The sequence below is a fragment of the Hemicordylus capensis genome, chromosome 3 (assembly GCF_027244095.1).
Source record: "Hemicordylus capensis ecotype Gifberg chromosome 3, rHemCap1.1.pri, whole genome shotgun sequence".
In the NCBI taxonomy this organism is placed as follows: domain Eukaryota; kingdom Metazoa; phylum Chordata; class Lepidosauria; order Squamata; family Cordylidae; genus Hemicordylus; species Hemicordylus capensis.
Genome location: NC_069659.1, coordinates 129,908,758 through 129,927,430, shown reverse-complemented (window position 1 = coordinate 129,927,430; position 18,673 = coordinate 129,908,758). Strand labels below are relative to the sequence as shown.

At 42.7% G+C, this 18,673-nt stretch overlaps 1 protein-coding gene across 12 annotated transcripts in view; it reads left to right on the top strand.

Annotated features, from left to right (window-relative positions):
* GABRG3 (gamma-aminobutyric acid type A receptor subunit gamma3) overlaps window positions 1–18,673 on the top strand; it is a 578,435-nt gene that overhangs the window by 243,954 nt on the left and 315,808 nt on the right. Inside the window, exon 1 of one of the 12 annotated variants that reach the window (XM_053304399.1) lies at window positions 7,426–7,517. The exons of the other annotated variants lie outside the window; for them this stretch is intronic. The gene's annotated coding sequence lies outside the window, so the exon portion shown is untranslated. Of the gene's footprint in view, window positions 1–7,425; window positions 7,518–18,673 lie in introns of those variants that run through there. 12 annotated transcript variants of the gene reach the window in all.

Below are 18,673 nucleotides of genomic sequence, written 5' to 3'. Positions count from 1 at the left end.
GGGTGCGTGAATAAACAACCAAGTAAGAAAATTACAAAGTTAAGACTGGGCACACACCATTAAGTGCCGTCCCTTGAGCATATCAGCTGCTGCACTACATCTTGAGTCCTAATTCTGAAATAATATATCAAATAATACAATATATCAAAACTGTTCTCCAACTGATGCCAAAACAGATGCCAAAGTATCCTATTGTAATTGCCCCCATCTCTAGTAATATGCACTGCTTCAATTATCTCAATACTGCTGACATTAAGGAGTTTAGTAGAGTATAACTGTTCACTTTAATAATACATTGTGATAACAGTACCTACATCTTTTTCTTTCCAAGGACATTTTTGGAGTGGTTGAGCCAGCTTTATGTACAAATTAGATGATGAATCTAAAAATCCTGACATCAACACCCACAACAGACAAAAATATCACAGCTTGCAATCCAAACCTGCAAGTACTTGATAAAGGATGTGAACAACCAACACAATTCTGATAAACAGAAGTGATACAATCAGACAATTTTGTCTGTAATGGAAATTTTGCAGTCAAACTGATTAGGAATCGTTATCATACGATGGATACTTATAAATAAACCCAATCAAATATCAGGAGGAGACACAATCAAGGGGTGGCAGAAAAGAAACATTAAATTGTATTTTGAAGCAGGAGCCTGGCTTTTTGTAATTCCAGAGATAAACATGGTTTTTCAAGTATGTATCAGGATTTCTAATAAGTTCTGAAGTCAAGGCCATTAATGAATGCAACTTTGCTATTTCTTTTTAATGTTTTAATAACTCAAAATATCTTTGTAGATCTGAATTTCATTTTGAGAGAAAGATATACATCAAAATGCTTGAAACATTTTATTTAGATTTCTAGCCCATTGCACCCACCTCTTTTAGGAGCTCAGAACAGGTAGCAATATCATTAAAGCAAAAACATCAATCAAATATTGATTAGAACCCGGTGCACCTGTCTTCCCACTGTAAGTAAAGGGGTCTGGGGAGACCTGGCAAAGTAGGCTGAAGCAGCCTGAAGAGAAGTGGGCCTGAATTGGCACAATCGGACCCAAATAGGCCAGCATTGATTCAGGTCAAATTGGGTCGAATCCAGCTGGCCTGCTTCCCTTCAGTTTCAAATAACATCCCAAGGCTCCACACATATCTACCCAGTCCTAAACATTAGCACTGGCCTCCTTCTCACTGAGGTGATAACCCTGTACCACTTCAGACTGTAATGGTAGCTCACATAATTGAATTTTCAGCTTTACAAAAAGATTCCCACACACAGACAATCTTGTCAGGGAGAAGGCTTCTAGCCTAGCCTTCTCTCAAAAATTGTCACCTCTGCCTGTGTTATTCCTATAGAGTGGCTGACATCCAGAATAATAAAGCACCAGTGCTGTGGGAGAAGCAGCAAGCTTCTGAAGAGTTCAGCTAACTCATTTCTACCACTCCATGTGTGTATGGGGGGGGGGGCAGGGGAAAATTTTGACAACTTCCTCCAAGTTGTTGATCATGGAAACACCCGCCATCATGCTTATGGTAGCCACTTCTTTAGACGACTGCTGTAACCACAACCAGTGTGGGATGATTGATGCATTGCGGGTGGGATTCCATACTGGTTTTAAAGAGCTGTATACAAGCACAGCTTTGTGTGTAGATAGATAGATAGATAGATAGATAGATAGATAGATAGATAGAGTGTGTGTGTATAAAACAAAAGTATATATGGGTTAAATGCATAAAATGCAGGGCCCCAACTTTCTTAACTTGAGCAAACACTGCATAACAAAACAGGCTTTGTGTATGTAGCTGGATAATACATGCATTGGCTGTAGACCCAACTAGGGGAAACTGGCTGGAAGCTTCTAGGGATGTGCACAGAACTGGCTGGCCAGGTTCAGTTTGAATCTGGACTGGACTTGAACCGGACCAGGCCAGTTTGGTCCGGCACCCCCTCAAACCCTACCCCCCCAGTTCGGTCTGGTCTGGGGGGGGGTTCACAGACCTTTCTTTAATTTTTATTAATTACCTTACCCCCTTCGGGGGAGTTGTTGGAGGCAGTGGGGGGCAGTCTGTGGAGGTTCCCCCTCCCCCCAGCCTTCCTTGCAGGCCAAATCAGCCCATTCTGCCAGCTTTTCAGCCCGTTCAGGCCTTCCCCCTCTGGTGCAGTAGCCATTTTGGAGGCCACCGTGCCTGCAATAGGCCTCTGAATGACCCAGGCCATGCAGGGGCCAATTGCACAGCTGCGGTGGCCTCCAAAATGGCCACCGCACCGGAGGGGGAAGGCCTGAACAGGCCAAAAAGCTGGCCAAACTGGCCAATTTGGCCTGCAAGGAAGGCCAGTGGGGGAGGGGGAACCTCCATGGACCCCCCACCACCACCACCAACTCCCCCGAAGGGGATAAGGGAGGGGAAAGAGGTCCGTGAACCCCCAAACACCTCGGGGGGTGTTCGGTCCAGGGTCGGACCAAACGGGATGGTTCAGTTTGACCCTGAACCATCAAACTAAACAGTTGCAACGTCGAACCTGTTTGCACATCTCTAGAAGCTTCATGCCACAAATTGTTCCCAGTGTTCTGACTTGGCTAAGGCTACAGGACTCTTTGCCTGAGAACTCCAAGAGCAGCAGAGTGCCACAAACCAGGATAAACTCAGCTGTCCAACAGCAGTTTGCCCAAACCTCCTCACCAGATGGTTCTCTGCTTAGAAGTAAAATGGCTGCTGCATATACTACTCTTCTTCTTCTTCTCCTCCTCCTCCTCCTTCCTCCTCCTCCTTCTCTCTCATGATGAATCCATTGTGTGAGAGAGGACCTAGACACATACTATATTTAAGGTGTGCACAAAACCAGACCTGGCTGTTCAGTTCAAGTTCAGACCAGACTTAAACTGGGGCCCCCAGTTCAAGTACCAGTTCTGTCAAACCAGCCACTGGTCCGGTTTGAATTGGAACTGGGATTGAACCAGTTTGAATTGGTTCTGCCATAGGGAATAATGAGAATTCCAACCAGCCCATATTCCCTATGGGTAGTGCCCAGGGATACCAAACTAAGTTGGATGGTAGGTCATGATGGGTGCTACCTACCACCTAACCTACAAAGCAATTGGGCAATTGGGCAATTTTTAATGAATTTTTGAATTTTTCAGGATCATTTTTCAGGGTCAATCCTAAATTAGAGTTGACCTACAGACCCTGGGGGAAAAAATCAAAATTCATTAAAAATCCCCTGGTTGCTCCCACCAAGGGATAAAGAGCTTCTTCTCTGACAGGGCTTACCCCTACTATCTCCACATCAGAAGCCATAGGTGGCTGCACTGCAGGAGCAGGCATCACTGGAAATGTGAACCTGCATGAAAAGACCTATCATTGCCTTTTCCCCAAACCAGCATCACCCTTCCCTATACCTGCAATCATGCTCCTGGCTCTGCCCTGCACCTTCCTGGACACCCTTCTCCCAAACTAGGCCCTGTTTAAAAAGAAGCCAACTAAACACCAAAGCACCACCAAAAGCACAAAATATCAACAAAGACTAAACCTAAAACTACACAAAGCACAAAAAACAACAAAAATGGAACCAAAACTACACCCACCTAAAACTAAACCTTAAACCAGTTTACAACTCTAAAAAAAACCCCACCAGTTAATAGAACTCCAAATCTAACCACACACACACACACACACACCCCATACCAAATGCTAAACCTAAAAGAACCAAACTAAAAAACTAACCAACCAATCAGGGGAAAAATACAAAATTGTGGGGGTTCAGGGAGGCCCCTCACCAATCTGATGCAGCAACAAGGCAGGGAATCCAGAGGAAGGGTAATTTTTGTTAAAAAGCAGTTGGTAACCCAACATGGTAGGGTAATCCAAAGAAAAAGAAAAAGGCAGGTAATCCACAGGTCCGCAGGGGTCATCAGCAGGCAGAGGTCAGCAGGCAGGGGTCACCTGGCAGCAGTCAGCAGGAGCAGGCAGGGTCAGCAGGTTGCAGGTCCAGAAAAGCAGGGGTCAGGAGGGCAGGGGGTCTACAGCAGCAAGAGCAACAGCAGCAGCAACAAACGCCAGCAGCAGCACAGCCAGAGCTCTTCCTTGGAAGCCAGAGGAAGAAGAAATACATTTAATGCATATACATTAAATACATTTTGAAACCCCCTCCTTTTTGCTTCCACTTCCTTGTCCCTCCCCCCTCTGGCCAATGGGGGCAGAGTTGCCCTGACAACAGAAGGATTTGAATGACAACAAGCCAACCAGATAAAGGCGATTGCTCGCCAATCAGAAGGCAGAGGCCGAAAACCAATCAGAAAGGCAGAAAAATGGCCAACAAAGCTCTGTATTGTCAGCTACCATATTCAAACCATCGAACCAGTTTGATTCAAACCGGGTTCAACTTAATTTGACCTCGGACTGGCCCCATCTTTTGTAGGGCTGGGCTGGTTTGAACTCAAACCGGCCGAACAGGACTGGTTCAAGTCAAACCCAGTTGGAAATGAACTGGTTCTGCACACCTCTGGCCACAGTTAACTCCAAAATATTCATCCACCAAGCTGAGTATCTGCTATTGTCCACACTGCAGAGCACTGCCTCCCAGCAACTGCCAGCCAGCGTGGTGTCGTGGTTAGAGTGCAGGACTAGGACCAGGGAAACCTGAGTTCAAATCCCCATTCAGCCATGAGACTTGCTGGGTGACTCTGGGACAGTCACTTCTCTCTCAGCCTAACCTACTTCACAGGGTTGTTGTGAGGAGAAACCTAAGTATGTAGTACACCGCTATGGGCTCCTTGGAGGAAGAGCGGGATATAAAATGCAAACAAACAAACAAACAAACAAATAAATGAAGCAGACAGCAGGCAGTAAATAACCTTCAGCAAGAGTGGTGAGGAGCCATAGCTTAATGGCAAAGCATCTGCTCTGCATGCAGAAGGTCCCATGTTCCATCCCTGGCATTCCTAGGTAGGGCTGAGAAACATCCTTGACTGTAACCTTCGAGAGTCACTGCCAATAAGTGTAGGCAATACTGAGCTAGATGGTCATTGGGCTGTCTTGGTATAAGGCAGCTTCCTATGTTCCTGGGGATGAGAATGGTCTCAGGCAATTATCTTTGCTAGGAGAGTTGGAATGGTTATAACTACACACTGTTTCTGTTTTCATTTGTAAAATGTTGGAAGGTATGGGTTTTGAAGCTTGAGAATTTCAGAACCCACTGGTTTTGAATGTTATCTAAAACAGCTGTAAAGAACTCAAAGGGCAAAGACAAGGTGAGTTCATCACATCAGTAAGATGAGGCAACCAGCTGGAAAACAGTAAGATGTAATGTGAATCAAACGGTAGTTTCAGACTTCTTTGCTTATAGAATGAAGCCTGCATGAAATGGATTACCTATGAAGCCATAGTGAGTGCAATTGAGAGTGAATTTTAAAGGAGCTGAAATAATATCTTCAAGAGTTCAAATTACTGCTTGTGACTATCATCTGTGAGAGCTGACAAAAGAAGGTATGAAGGCAAGTCATTTAGATGAGAGAAAGTTTACTGCAGCCAGCTATTTGCAAGATTGATGTGAAACCATACCAATTATTCTCAGGCATTCTTGCCGATAAAGTATGAATTGGAAAATACATTGCACTTGTATTGGATGGATACAATGACCATTTTACCACATACTCTATCACACACTTTACCACACATTGGCATTTGATATGTGGTAGAAATTGGATGTATAGTCAGCATTTGATGTGTGGTAAAATACATTTCACTTGTTTTAGCTTGAGTTGGATAGAAACAGCTGACAATTTTACCACACAATCTACTACACTCTTTACCACATGTCAGCTTTGCTGTGTGGTAAAAAAATCTGATGTGTGGTAAAATAATTGTGCTTGTATTGGATGAATACAGTTGACCACTTTACCACACATTCCACTATACATTTAACCACACATTGGCATTTGATGTGTGGTAAAATCCTTCTTTGAGAGTGTTGCTCCTGTTGGAGATGGAGTTCCAGTGCATCAACCTTTTGCACCAACTATCTTAATGACCACTAGGGGCATTGGGAGTAGAGACAGTGAGTCAGGGTCTCTCTATCTGTCCCTACTCTATGACCCCTGAACTGACTCTGCAGCACTTCCTGTGATGAGTCACAATCCTTCCTTTCCTCTTAGAAAGCAGATGAAGACATATATTTCTCTCTCCTTAACTCTTCATTATGTAGTCCTTAAGATTAGGATTACGTCTTTCCTATCCAAGTGTACTTAACCAATAAAAAATCAGTATTTAGTTCTACAAGAATCTCCATGTTTATTCTCTAAATAGCTGCAACAACTAAACTCTGTGCTACCTACTCTGCAACTGAAGTGTGTGCTCATCCCTAGTACTCTGCTGTTAATTTTACTGGGTTGTTAATTTTACTGGGGGTAAAATTAACAACCCCCAACAGCTTTACCACCATTTCACTAAGGCTATGGGTACAGAGGTGATCTTGGGGACCATCAGTGGGTCCTTCTAAGAGCCTCATGGCCTTCAGCAAATGGCTACCAATGTCAACCCTTATAGTGGCGCAGATCAAAAGGGACTGAAATGTTATATGATCTTGTACAGCTTTGCTCGATCTCTGTATTATCAGATATATCTATCCAGCATTGCTCCAAGATCTCTCCCCCACCCACTCTCTCTCTGGAAGAAGATACTCAGCTAGAGCAATGGTTCATCTGATTCAGTAATGCTTCAATGTTCTGCTTCAGTGTTCTGAAGTGCAAATCTGCCTGAATCCACTCCAGAAGTATATTTAATGGATTAAAAAGGCGGGGGGGGGGGGGGGACAACATTACTAGGACTCATTTGAATAGTTTAGGGACTCAAAGGACAAATACTTGGCTGTAGAACTAAGCTTCTTTAGCTGATAACAGGCTAAAGGCGCATTTGAAATGTAATTATCCCATTCCGTTAGAGCTACATTTGGTCCTCTGTTGTTCATAATCATTTGGATTTCTGGTAGGTTTTCAAAAATCACATTCTTACATTTTCTTTCGATTCTTAGCATTTCCTTCTCTGTTGTGATGGATCACAATAATCTGTATGGATTTTATCAAAAGATTGTTGTTAGGAGGTGTTGCCTGTTCATAATTAGATGCTTTAATATTCAGGTCCTTGAAGTGAAGGGAAAAAATGCTATTCTGATATATTACTATATTTCTAACATAGCTCTCATTCAAGTCAACAGGGGCTCTGCTTTAATCACTGACTTTAATTTGATTGGAATTCATCTTGATAATTTTGGTTGGCTTGTAGTGTTGCCAGCTAGGACATGTGACTATTTTGAGGACCAACTGCAACCTTTTTGTTTGTTTGTTGTGTTAGAAGGAATGGAGACTATTTTGGGGAGTGAACAATTTTTTATTTTTGCATTTGTTGTGGTGTCCAAAGTTCTGGGGAGCAGCTGGAACATTTACCACACAGTGGGAATGCCAGAGGGAGGTTTTGCTTCAGTGGCAGGTTGTAGAGCCATATGATACAGGAGCACAGGTAAGTGGGCCTGGCAGGTGCAGCTTCCTTCCTTCATGTGGTGGCGGTAGTGAGACGTTAGCAATTAGCTAACTAACTTGACTCAGTTAGCAGTTACCCCTGCTAACTGAGTAAAAAGGCACCTTTTTATCATGGGGAGAGCAACTGGCCCTATCCAACCCCAGCACAGCATTCCTTCAGTGGCTGATGCTGGTGTTACCTGGCATTTCTTTCTAGATTGTGAACCCTTTTGTGGACAGGGGAGCATCTTATTATTTATTTTTCTTTGAAAACCACTGTGAAACCTTGTGTTGAAAAGCGGTCTATAAATGTTTGTAGTTGCAGAGAACAGCAGGCGAGTGGGAGACCATGCATGCAACCTCTGCACAAGCATGCAAAGAGGCTGGCTCGGTAGCTAGCTGGCTGCTCTGCCTCAAGCCAAGAGGTGAAGTTGCTGACCTGGCTGGGGAGAGCAGGCTGGGTGACCTGTGGGGGAGGACAGAGTGTGTATTAAACCTAAAAGGAAATGAATTTACATTTAAGAAAAGGGGGCCTTGAGTGCTCTACACCTAGACAGTAACCTGAGCAGACATACAGCTCACTTGGTCATCAGCTTCACAGTGGCGAGCTGTATTTATTCTCATATTATCCAATTTTTATCAAAACATGCATATATATAATACCAATAAACATATGCAAATTTTATGCAAAGTGGATACTTTTTGGAGATTCTTTTGGTGAAAAGCATCCTCTATTTCCACTTTTTTTGGTGATGAATGTTGAATTTTTTCACCATCTGGACCTGGTAACCCTATTGGCTTGGCATGCTAAATATTTTAATCTTTATTGGAGATTGTATCCATCTCTTTTCTATCCCTCTGCACCACCACCTGGTATTTGGAGCTGTTTCTGTTTGAACTGTAAATTGTCACTATGTGTTTATTGCCAAATCAAAGATATCAGTGGACTAACAGCTTTTTTATTTTAATATGATAAGAGAAAAATATTCCCCAAATAATTAGGTTGATGAACAGCCTACTGGACCAGTTCCAATGGTTGCTCAACAGGCAAATACATCCTCATATGGAGAAGGCTGTGTGCTGTACCAGTGCATGACCCAAACAGGTGAGAAGTTTCTAGGCAAACAAGAATAGAATTCTTGTACCTGTAATAGCTGTACAGAAAATTGACAGTAATACTGTAGCTGATCATGAAGGGATGAGAAAAGCTACCTCAACTTCCTTCCTCAGAGCTTTGCCCTCCTTTGCATCTGGTCTCCTTACAAAGTTCCTTTAAGGTTTGCTTGGATATTTCAGTCTCATATTTAAATATCATTCCTTTGAACAGTGAACTCAGGTGGTTGCATGCCTATCAATCTGGAAGAGAAATCAGGCTACCAAAATATAAGACAGTGGTTTCCATATGCTTGGTGGACTTCTTAATTGTGCAGACAAATATGGTTTTATAAATTAAAGAAAAAGAAATTTAATTTCTCCCACTGCCCTCCCTGAATGATACAGGGATGTTTTGTAAGGAAGGAAAGGTAAAATGCTACCATTTCCCCTTTTCACTGAGAACTGGCTCACCATCTTGCACCTGAAGTGGCCCATCTCATCCTGGTTCTTGGTAGGCCCAGAGCCCCTGACCTAAATATCGTAGGCATGTACAACTCTTAAATCCTCTTGTCTGCTTCATGTTCTGCCATCTTCTGCTGCATTGCAGGGATTCCCTGATGAGAAACAGGCCGTCCCGGGGGATCAGGAAAGCTCCCAGGAGCAGATTTCCCCGGGATGGATGACATCTGACTATCTTGGCTCCGCAAGAGAAGATTCTGATGACTCCTCCAGCTGGGGAGCATCCGACTGGTCCTGGCAGGGAGTAAGGAAGACACTGCTTGACTGTGGCATAATCTTGTGAGGCTGGAGGCAGCTCTCATGAGATTTCGAGTCGAGATCTCATACAATGGAGAGATCTCTCAAGAGTTTCCCAAATCTCAGGGGGTATATAAATCGGGAGTGGCCAATGATGAGGGGCCAGTCCAGGAGCAGGGCTAAGGTAGGAAGGAGGTCCATTACTCCAAAGGAGGCCTGGAGGCAGCAACGCTCAAAGAAAGCTTGTGAAGGCAACAAGAGACTTAAATGAGCAGAATAACAATCCCCACGGGCCAGAAACTCTGAGGCTGTCCGGGTCCCACAGCCAGCTGAGGAGGGCAAAGACTGAGAAGCATGTAAATAATCTGCTCTGTTTCAAACTACAACTTTCAGTTAGACCTACAACAGCAGCAATACAGGTGAAACTCGGAAAATTAGAATATCGTGCAAAAGTCCATTAATTTCAGTAATGCAAATTAAAAGGTGAAACTGATATATGAGACAGACGCATTACATGCAAAGCGAGATAAGTCAAGCCTTAATTTGTTATAATTGTTATGATCATGGTGTACAGCTCATGAAAACCCCAAATCCACAATCTCAGAAAATTAGAATATTACATGGAACCAAGAAGACAAGAATAGAACAATATCGGACCTCTGAAAAGTATACAGTGTACTGTGCTTGATTGGCCAGCAAACTCGCCTGACCTGACCCCATAGAGAATCTATGGGGCATTGCCAAGAGAAGGATGAGAGACATGAGACCAAACAATGCAGAAGAGCTGAAGGCCGCTAATGAAGCATCCTGGTCTTCCATAACACCTCATCAGTGCCACAGGCTGATAGCATCCATGCCACACCACACTGAGGCAGTAATTGCTGCAAAAGGGGCCCAAACCAAGTACTGAATACATATGCATGCTTATACTTTTCGGAGGTCCGATATTATTCTATTCTACAATCCTTGTCTTCTTGGTTCCATTTATTTATTTTATGGATGCCTGCCTATTACTACTTTGAAGTCTACTTTTGTGCTTGCAGACTACTTAAACGCCAGTTCTTTATTTATTTTCCAAGACAACAGTGTTCAAAATTACTTCATTTGTTGCAAATTATATTTGCCTCTCCACCATAACCTTTAGACAGAGTTTATAGCAAAAGAGGATTAAAGAGGGACATAGAATGTAGTTTAGAGACAAGCAGAAAATTTGCATAAAAGAAAAGAGTGCCCATATCTTCTGATAAATATAGAGGGCTTTAAGGTGTCTGTGTTTTTAGAGGGCTCCAACTGATTACCATACTGTCAGCAGATAACTACATGCTGAATGGGTGATATGTTATGTATACAGATCATTATCAGTAGCAAGGGCCAGATTGTACAAAATGGAGACAGAACAGTAGCAATAGCAATAGCAATAGCACTTACATTTATATACCGCTTTATAGCCGGAGCTCTCTAAGCGGTTTACAATGATTTAGCATATTGCCCCCAACATTCTGGGTACTCATTTTACCGACCTCAGAAGGATGGAAGGCTGAGTCAACCTTGAGCCCCTGGTCAGGATCAAACTTGTAACCTTCTGGTTACAGGGCGGCAGTTTTACCACTGCGCCACCAGGGGCTCAGTAGCCACATTGTAAAGAGAAATCTGTTGTAATATGTTACTATAGCAACTAGGAGAACTGTTGCTGTGCAAGAAAAGAGGGGGAAGAGTTACTATAGTAACAGATGGCAACTTTTGTAATTTGGTTTAAGTTAGGGGAAACACTGTTATTACCTCTAATTTCAGCCAGGTAATTAGTGAAGTAGAAAGGCATCTCTGTAATGCCTAGGTTGCCATACCAGGTTTTAGTAATAAAGAAATGATGTATTTAAGTTGCACATTTTTTCACGAATCATATTCCTGACATTCCTTTAGAGAGGCGTGTATGTTTTTATATTAATGTATTCCATTTGTAAGTTTCACTTTGGAGTGACCTTTCCTTTCACGAAGGACGTCCCGGAATATTTAGTTTTAAAATTGGTAGTGGTTAGAAAGTACTTGCCATCATCTGAATGCTTCCTGGTATATAGGTTAGGCTGTGTACATCAGTGAAGGGAAAATCTTGACAGTGAATGAAAATGTTTCAAAATATTTTATGCTACATAACAGTCTTTCTTGAAGCGATTACATCAAATGGATGAGATGTAAGGTTACATTTTGCATAAGCAGATGCTCAGCTTGTTATAAAAATCTGATAAACAATCCAACCTGCTAGTCTTCATCCCCAAAGCCCAAATTAAACTTGGTAGATTGCAGCCTGGGTCATAGCTATAATGGAGACAGGGGACGAGGGTGCCCAAAGACCACCAGTCACCGCCCTTGCCCCTTGCACTGGGCACTCACACCCAACTTGTTCTGGCCATTCTCTCTGGCAGCCACTCTGGTGCCCCAGTGCCCGTGAGAACAGGCAGTCGGTCTTTTCTTGTGGCCAGCCCTGCGTCTCTAAGCCAGTGTGGAGTCATCAGGCTGTGTAAGCAAAGGCAGCAGGGGCAGTGGAGGCAGCCTATGACAGTGGCAGTGGGGACTACTGCGGTAGCAATGAAGGCAGGCACCAGCAGCGGCAGGGTGGTGTGAAGACAGGTGGGGGAGGAGGCCCATCCTCAAATCTTGCCCTAGGGTTGTCTCCAACCTTGCTACAACCTTGTGCAACACTATCTTCTAGTGGCAACTTGGTCCTGCACATAGCAACAAATGTAGCTTCTATTTTGCATTATATTTTGTATGAACCAACTATCAAAGTTCCTTTGGGGTTACAGTTACAGTGGTATTATCTTTATTTAAAAAATAAGAGATGGCAGCCATTGGGGGGGGGGATCCCAACTTCTTCTTCTTCTTCTTCTTCTTCTTCTTCTTCTTCTTCTTCTTATTATTATTATTATTATTATTATTATTAAAACTTATATACCGCCCAAACTGTCTCTGGGTGGTTAACATAAAACAATTAAAACACATATAAAAATTAAAACAAATCAAAAGTTTAAAATTAACCATAAAATTATAACAGACAGTTTTAAAAAGCTGAAAAGGCTTGGGTGAAAAGATGGGTTTTCAGATGTTTTTAAAAAATTGAAGGTAAATGTTTCTGGAGAGTGATAAATTTTATATACTAATACTGTTCATTGGTTCAACTGAAAGAAAAACTTTCACTTGGAATAAATAACAAAAAAGGGGGGGGCAACACTCATATATTTTCAGAATGCTTGAAATATACAGTTCACTTTGTTGCCTCTGAGGGAAAAGAAAGGCTGGCAATTAGAGGGGAAAGTACAGGGTACCCCTAAGAGTCAACTCAGCAATCGTATAATAACAACACGTAGTGAGGCTGTTCTCACGACCAGCCTTACCCTGCCTCGGCTGCCCCAAGAAGGGTTAGGCTGGTCGTGAAAAGTGGTGGGATCCTCACAGATCCCTCTGCTCCCCACCTGCCTGACCCCCTTAACAAACCCAGCTTTTAGCCAAGGTAAGGGTGCTCTCGCACCCTTACCCTGGCTACCGGGTATCATGTGATTCCATGGGCTATGTGCAGCCAGAGGAATCACAGAGTTGGGCACATAGAACAACCATCTGATGGAATCCCCAATGTGTGTGTGCCATGTGTTGCATTGAGGGATGCCTGGAGGCTGGGACAACAAGTTCCACCCCCAGATTCCTCCGCCCTACTCCATGCTTCACAGAGCTGCAAGGAGCAGGGCTGTCTGTGTGGGTGTATGAGAGATGAACCGAAGCCAACTTGCTTGGTCATCTGGGGGGAAGTTAAATGGAAAGCATCCCTCCCCACGCCTGCCCTCTCCGCCTGTCCACGGTGATCATGAGAATTGCCCCAATGTCTAGCATTCTAGCTTTATGATTATAGTGCAAGATAACATGGGGAAAGGCCAACTGAACCAGCATTCCAGTTTCACAGCCTCTTTTCTTAACTAACTGTGGTTTGTACAAACTATATATTTCCATATTCTGAAGAAGTGGGGAATTGGTTTGTTACATACCATGAACAGAAATTTCCCATCTCCTCCACTCACACAAAAAGAAAGGAGAGAGGGAAGATCATAAACTTGTGGTTTGCATCTTCTCGTGTACATAATGACAAATCATGGGTTGTCATTAAGTCTGAACCAGGCCAATGTATATCAATTTTCTCAACCAATCAAAGGATAATAGAATTTATGTTATGAAGAAGTTCCTCCTAATCAGATCACAGAAAGTTACCAGAAGTATTCTCTTCAAATTTATATTAGAAATGAAGTCTATTCAAAACAAAGGAACAAATAATATTATCCTCTCTCCCTTATAATGGTGGTCATACCTACAGATTTAAAAGTTGAAATAAAAGTATATTTTATTGAATACAAAGTAAGATGGTTGACTTGCAAGATTTACATGTGCATGTCTGGGCTAAACGTTTTACCGCTGCTATGACTGACATATTTATTACTGAGGTGAGTGGGGGAAGGGAAGCAATACTGGGTGGTCTGTGTAGCTGGAGAATTCAATCAATGGATCCAGGAAAAATCAGGAAAAGTAAGAGGGTCAGGCAAAGAAATTTCAGGAGGCTGGAGGCAGAGAAGAAAAAGTCCAAAGGCATTTGGGTAAGAAGAGAAGACAGGCCAGGAGAAACAGCCAGAGACTGTTTCTTTCCAGAGGGAGAGCTTGGGGAGTTCAGAGATAGGAGGGCAGAGCTGGTCAGGAGAACCAGCCAGAGAGAGAGAGAGAGAGAGGAACCCAAACAAGTACAGGTAGAGAGAGAAGGAGGAGCCTGTCTGGAGAACCAGCAAATGACTGGGAGAGCTGAGAGAGTTCAGGGAGAGAAGAAAGTCAGGTGAACCAACCGGGCGCCGAGAAGAAATGCCGCCTATCTGAGTTTGAGCAGAAAGGGAAGGACAGATCAGAGAAAATCCTGGCAAAGGCAAGGAGAAACAGCTTCTTTCCTATGAAAGGAGATCTGGCTGCTGGCTCCCTAGCAAGGAGGCAGACCTATGGGCCAAGCTATGCAAATGTTGGAAGTGCTGCTGGGAACCAGAAAGTGAAAATTAAGAATGGAGCGGTTCCCTGTGCCACTGGGGATTGCTTATGGGGAAATGGTGAATGGTTTAGAAATGGCAGAGGTTCTATTAAGTGATGGAGAGGGGAGAAACAGGAGGTGTGTGGACTAGGTCACCTGAAATGAAAGGGATACCTGCTGGATTCCCCTGGCTGAAAAAATTGGCTAGACGCCATCTTCCTTGTGCTTTGCCCATCTGCTCTCATGCTCTCTGTCCTGACATGGGTGAACTATGTTTGAGTACAGCTTCCATCTGAAAGAAGCTTGTAGTCTGTTGGGGTGGACCCTACAGGATTGGTGGTCCCTATGGGGCTACCTTCTTAAATCGAGGGGGAAGTTGACCATTCTCCCTGCTTTTACTGGTGAAAGACAGGTCTAAATGGGAAAAACCACCTAGTTTAGTACAGTGAAATCAAAAGCACCCATGCATGTTCTCGTACCCAGGGAAGGGAGAGGGAAATAGAGGAAAGAACAGGAAACTCCCAGAAAAATAGGAAGGAAGGGTTCTCCTTGTACTGTCTGTAAGATGTGCGGGGAGGGGAAGCTGGATTATCTGCAGAGAAAATGGGTTGTGAAGATGAAGGAACAGAGGGTCACAAACTTCAGAATAGATCCCAGAGACTGTGCCGTTTGGGGGGATATGGGCTGGGCATTTTTATAAGGGGAAAAGGTGCTTTGTGTATGTGTAAAAGAGGGGCTCTCTGATTACTTGTTACTTGTGGTGGGGCTCCTGGTGGAAAACAATGGGTTCTGGGGTAACGAGACATTACCTAGAGGTTTTAAGTTCCTGAGAAGAATTGGAATGTTGACATGAAATTGTTTTAAAATATTTTTGATTGTTTAATGGTTTGAAACTGTTTATTTGGTTTTGTATTGATTGTTCTTAAATGATCGGGTTGTGGGCTTGGTTTTGTCCGTATGCACCACCCAGAGCCTTTTGGATGGGGCAGCATAAAAATGTAAAAAATAAATAAGGGATTTGAATTCTTCCTGAAGGAGATGCAAATTGTTGATTCTGGGGATTTAGGATTGTCCGAGGAACATGATCTGCCATCAGACCAGAGATCATGAGTTTGAATATGTGAGTGAAGAGAAGGAGAATCATGGTTTCCATGACTGGGGGGGCGGCTTTGGTGCATAGAGCCTCTGTGCGGGAAACTCTTTGGGGGTGTCAGGATGCCCCATTCATGTTTCCGTGAGGCAGGGGACTGCAGCTGTATTCTCCCCTTGGTTCTCTCCCTAGGCTGCTCCCAATTACAGTGATGAACCCTGTTTTACTCCTAAGCTGTCCTGTGGGCAAGCAGGTCCAGACTGTTCACCTCTTTAAAGGCGCAGGAGCAGTTGTACCTGAACTTAATTCTGTACCTCCTAATCGTGGTCATATAAAACTCAAACAGGCAGAGTAAAGATTTTATTGTGCAGGCGCATCTAGGCTGTATTGTGCCATACTCCCAGGTGGCCGTTCAAGCAGCCACCTCTAAATTTCCACTCAGATTGTGCTTAGAACTTTCTTTTTGCAGGAGCCAGGTCTCATCCATTCTCATGGTCTTTCATATAAAAGGTCCTTGTGTATGTGTCTTTAAAAACTTATTTAAAAGGTTTTAAATGGTGCAGAACTCATATTATATAATGAAGTAATTTGAACTGCCTTATAATACAGTAACAACACACAGTCACTATGCACATGCCCCGAAGTTTTAATAAGATGAACGAAATAATAACCACCACATATTGGATTTTTAAAGACAATTTCTAAACAGTTCCAAAAAGTGGATTAAAATATTCAGAGGGAACATCATCTAATTATGAACACTGTTCAGCTCAACATTGTCATAGCAATATTCCAAGTGAGTCTAAAAAATGACCCGGTAAATAGCCCGTTATTCTAATAAGCAATGCAAAACCAGAAAAGATTCAAATTTTGAGAGAAAGATAGTGGACTCCACTATTGCCTGTATTTGCACACATTTTTATGGGAGAGGGAAGATCACATACGCAATAAAAAAGGATAAGGGGAAAATCAAGTATAACAAACAAGTCACTAATGAATAACAAACAAGTCACTAATGAATTCTCTTCACTATAAAATGAAAAGCTGTAATATCAAAATAGAACAATAAGTAACCCTGCTTATATCCCATCTCAATGGTTGACAGATAGATCAATTAGTTAGTACTTACTGAGTTCACTTAGAGCCATTTCCTAAAGACAAAGCAGTTTTAAAACTCCTTTAAAAATGTGCATATGCTACAAAAATTATAAGTAGCATTTTGGATCCATTAGGAAAACAAGTATATTAGTATGACTTTATCAGTCATTTTAAATGTTTTATCAGGCCTCCGGTAAATGTTATGAAATATTGGCTTTTACAAATCTTAATGCCAGTCAAGGCGCTCCTGAAAAATGACCTGATTTCATCCTTATAATTACCAATTTTTGTGTGTGATAAAAATGAACTAAGGAAACCAAAATGAAAGATGACCTGCAGCAATAGTGCAGACATACCCTACATCATTCCTGACTCCAAGGAGCTGATGAAATATATTCTCTTCTTTGCAGGAAAGATGAGATTGGAATGTAAAATACTAAAAAATATATTGTAAACATCATTTGTTGAGTTTCCAATGGTAGCGTATTATTGCAAGCTGGAAGGAATTTTCCTCTCCTTCCTGTCTCAGCTTAACTCACTGACCAGTCTGAGTCAGCTCTGCAGCACGAAGAAAGACTCTAGTGCTGAGTCATCCCTTTCCTCTGCTTGAGAAGCAGACTGGCTGGCTTAAAAATCTTACTTTCCAAACCCAGAAATCCAAGAAAAATACTCTGGTAGAGTAAATCTTGCTGCCACCAAGTCACCGCCTTAGGAAGTCTTTCCCAACAGGGTTTGGGGTGATTAGCAATCCCCGTTTCTCTTTGCTCCCCCTTCCCAGCAGGCTAGAATAAATCTTCTCTCCATGCATCTGCCTGCATGTAGAGTTAATTGTTAATTTTAGAGATGTGCATGAACTGATTTTTTAAATTCAATTTGTACCTGAATCAAATCACCCCTATTTGTTTTGGGTCCAAATTGCCCACCCACCCTGAATCACCCCTGATTCAATTTGGATCTGAATCAATCTGAATCCAAACCAATTCAAGCCAAAAAGAGGGTTCAGGGGGCAAAAGAATGGGATGTGTGGTGGTGCCCAAATGGGTGGAAGCGACCACCCACATTTTAAAGAAATTGGGCAAAGGGGTGGATTTCAAAAAATTTCTGTGGTTTGTGTGTCTAAGCTTTTTCCTATAGGGAGTGATAGGGATTTCAGCAGCCCCATAACTCCACATGGTGGCACCAGGGTGGCCCAGAGTGGGTTGTGGTGTAGTGCACATGGGGTGCCAACCACCCCCCAAACCACAAGCCCATGGGGTACTGGGTTTTGTTGTTACAAAATCCACTATTTTTGGTGTAAAATCCACTACTTTACACCAAAAAATCCACTCTCAGAACACCTCAAAAACTGAAAAAATCAACAAAACCCATCATAGATCTTTAGGAAATGCAAAGCACATACACAAAGAAATATAAGTTTCTAATGCAAAGTCTGACTAAAATAATTTCCCCCTAGATTAAACTTCCCAAAGCCAAAGCCCAGGCTCCTATCTTTGGACTCACCAAATTCCTGATGAGAATCAAGCCCCTGCAGTTCTGTCTTCCAAGAAGCTTCAGTCATCCTGTTGCAGCAAACTCCATTGTCACATATTCTCCAGCTCCTCCAGCAGAGAACTCCCTTTCTTGTTCCCAGAATTCCTAGCAGCAGCTCTCTTGGTCCCACCCACCTGTTGGACTGATTGGTTGAGCTCTGGAGTTCACTTGCCTGTCAGTCAAGACAAGTGTTCACTTCCTGTTAACTCTAGAGGTAGGGAAGACTGGTCACTACACCAATATATAAATATAATCTATAAGTGCATGTATCAATAATACAATTCATCACAATACGTAACTTTACGTTGTGAATTGTATTTATGGATGAATGGACAGAGAAAAGAACAAACAGACCTATTGTGTGTAATCTATTTATTTATTTAAAATATTTCTATACCGCCCAAAACTTGAATCTCTGTATCTAAGTTGCTGTATAACTGGAGAAAAGATCAGGTGACTGGGATCCAAGGACCACTGTAGGTGTTTCCAAAGGCCTACATGCACAACAATGTTTTTCACTTTTTTCTTCCTAAATGTATATCTC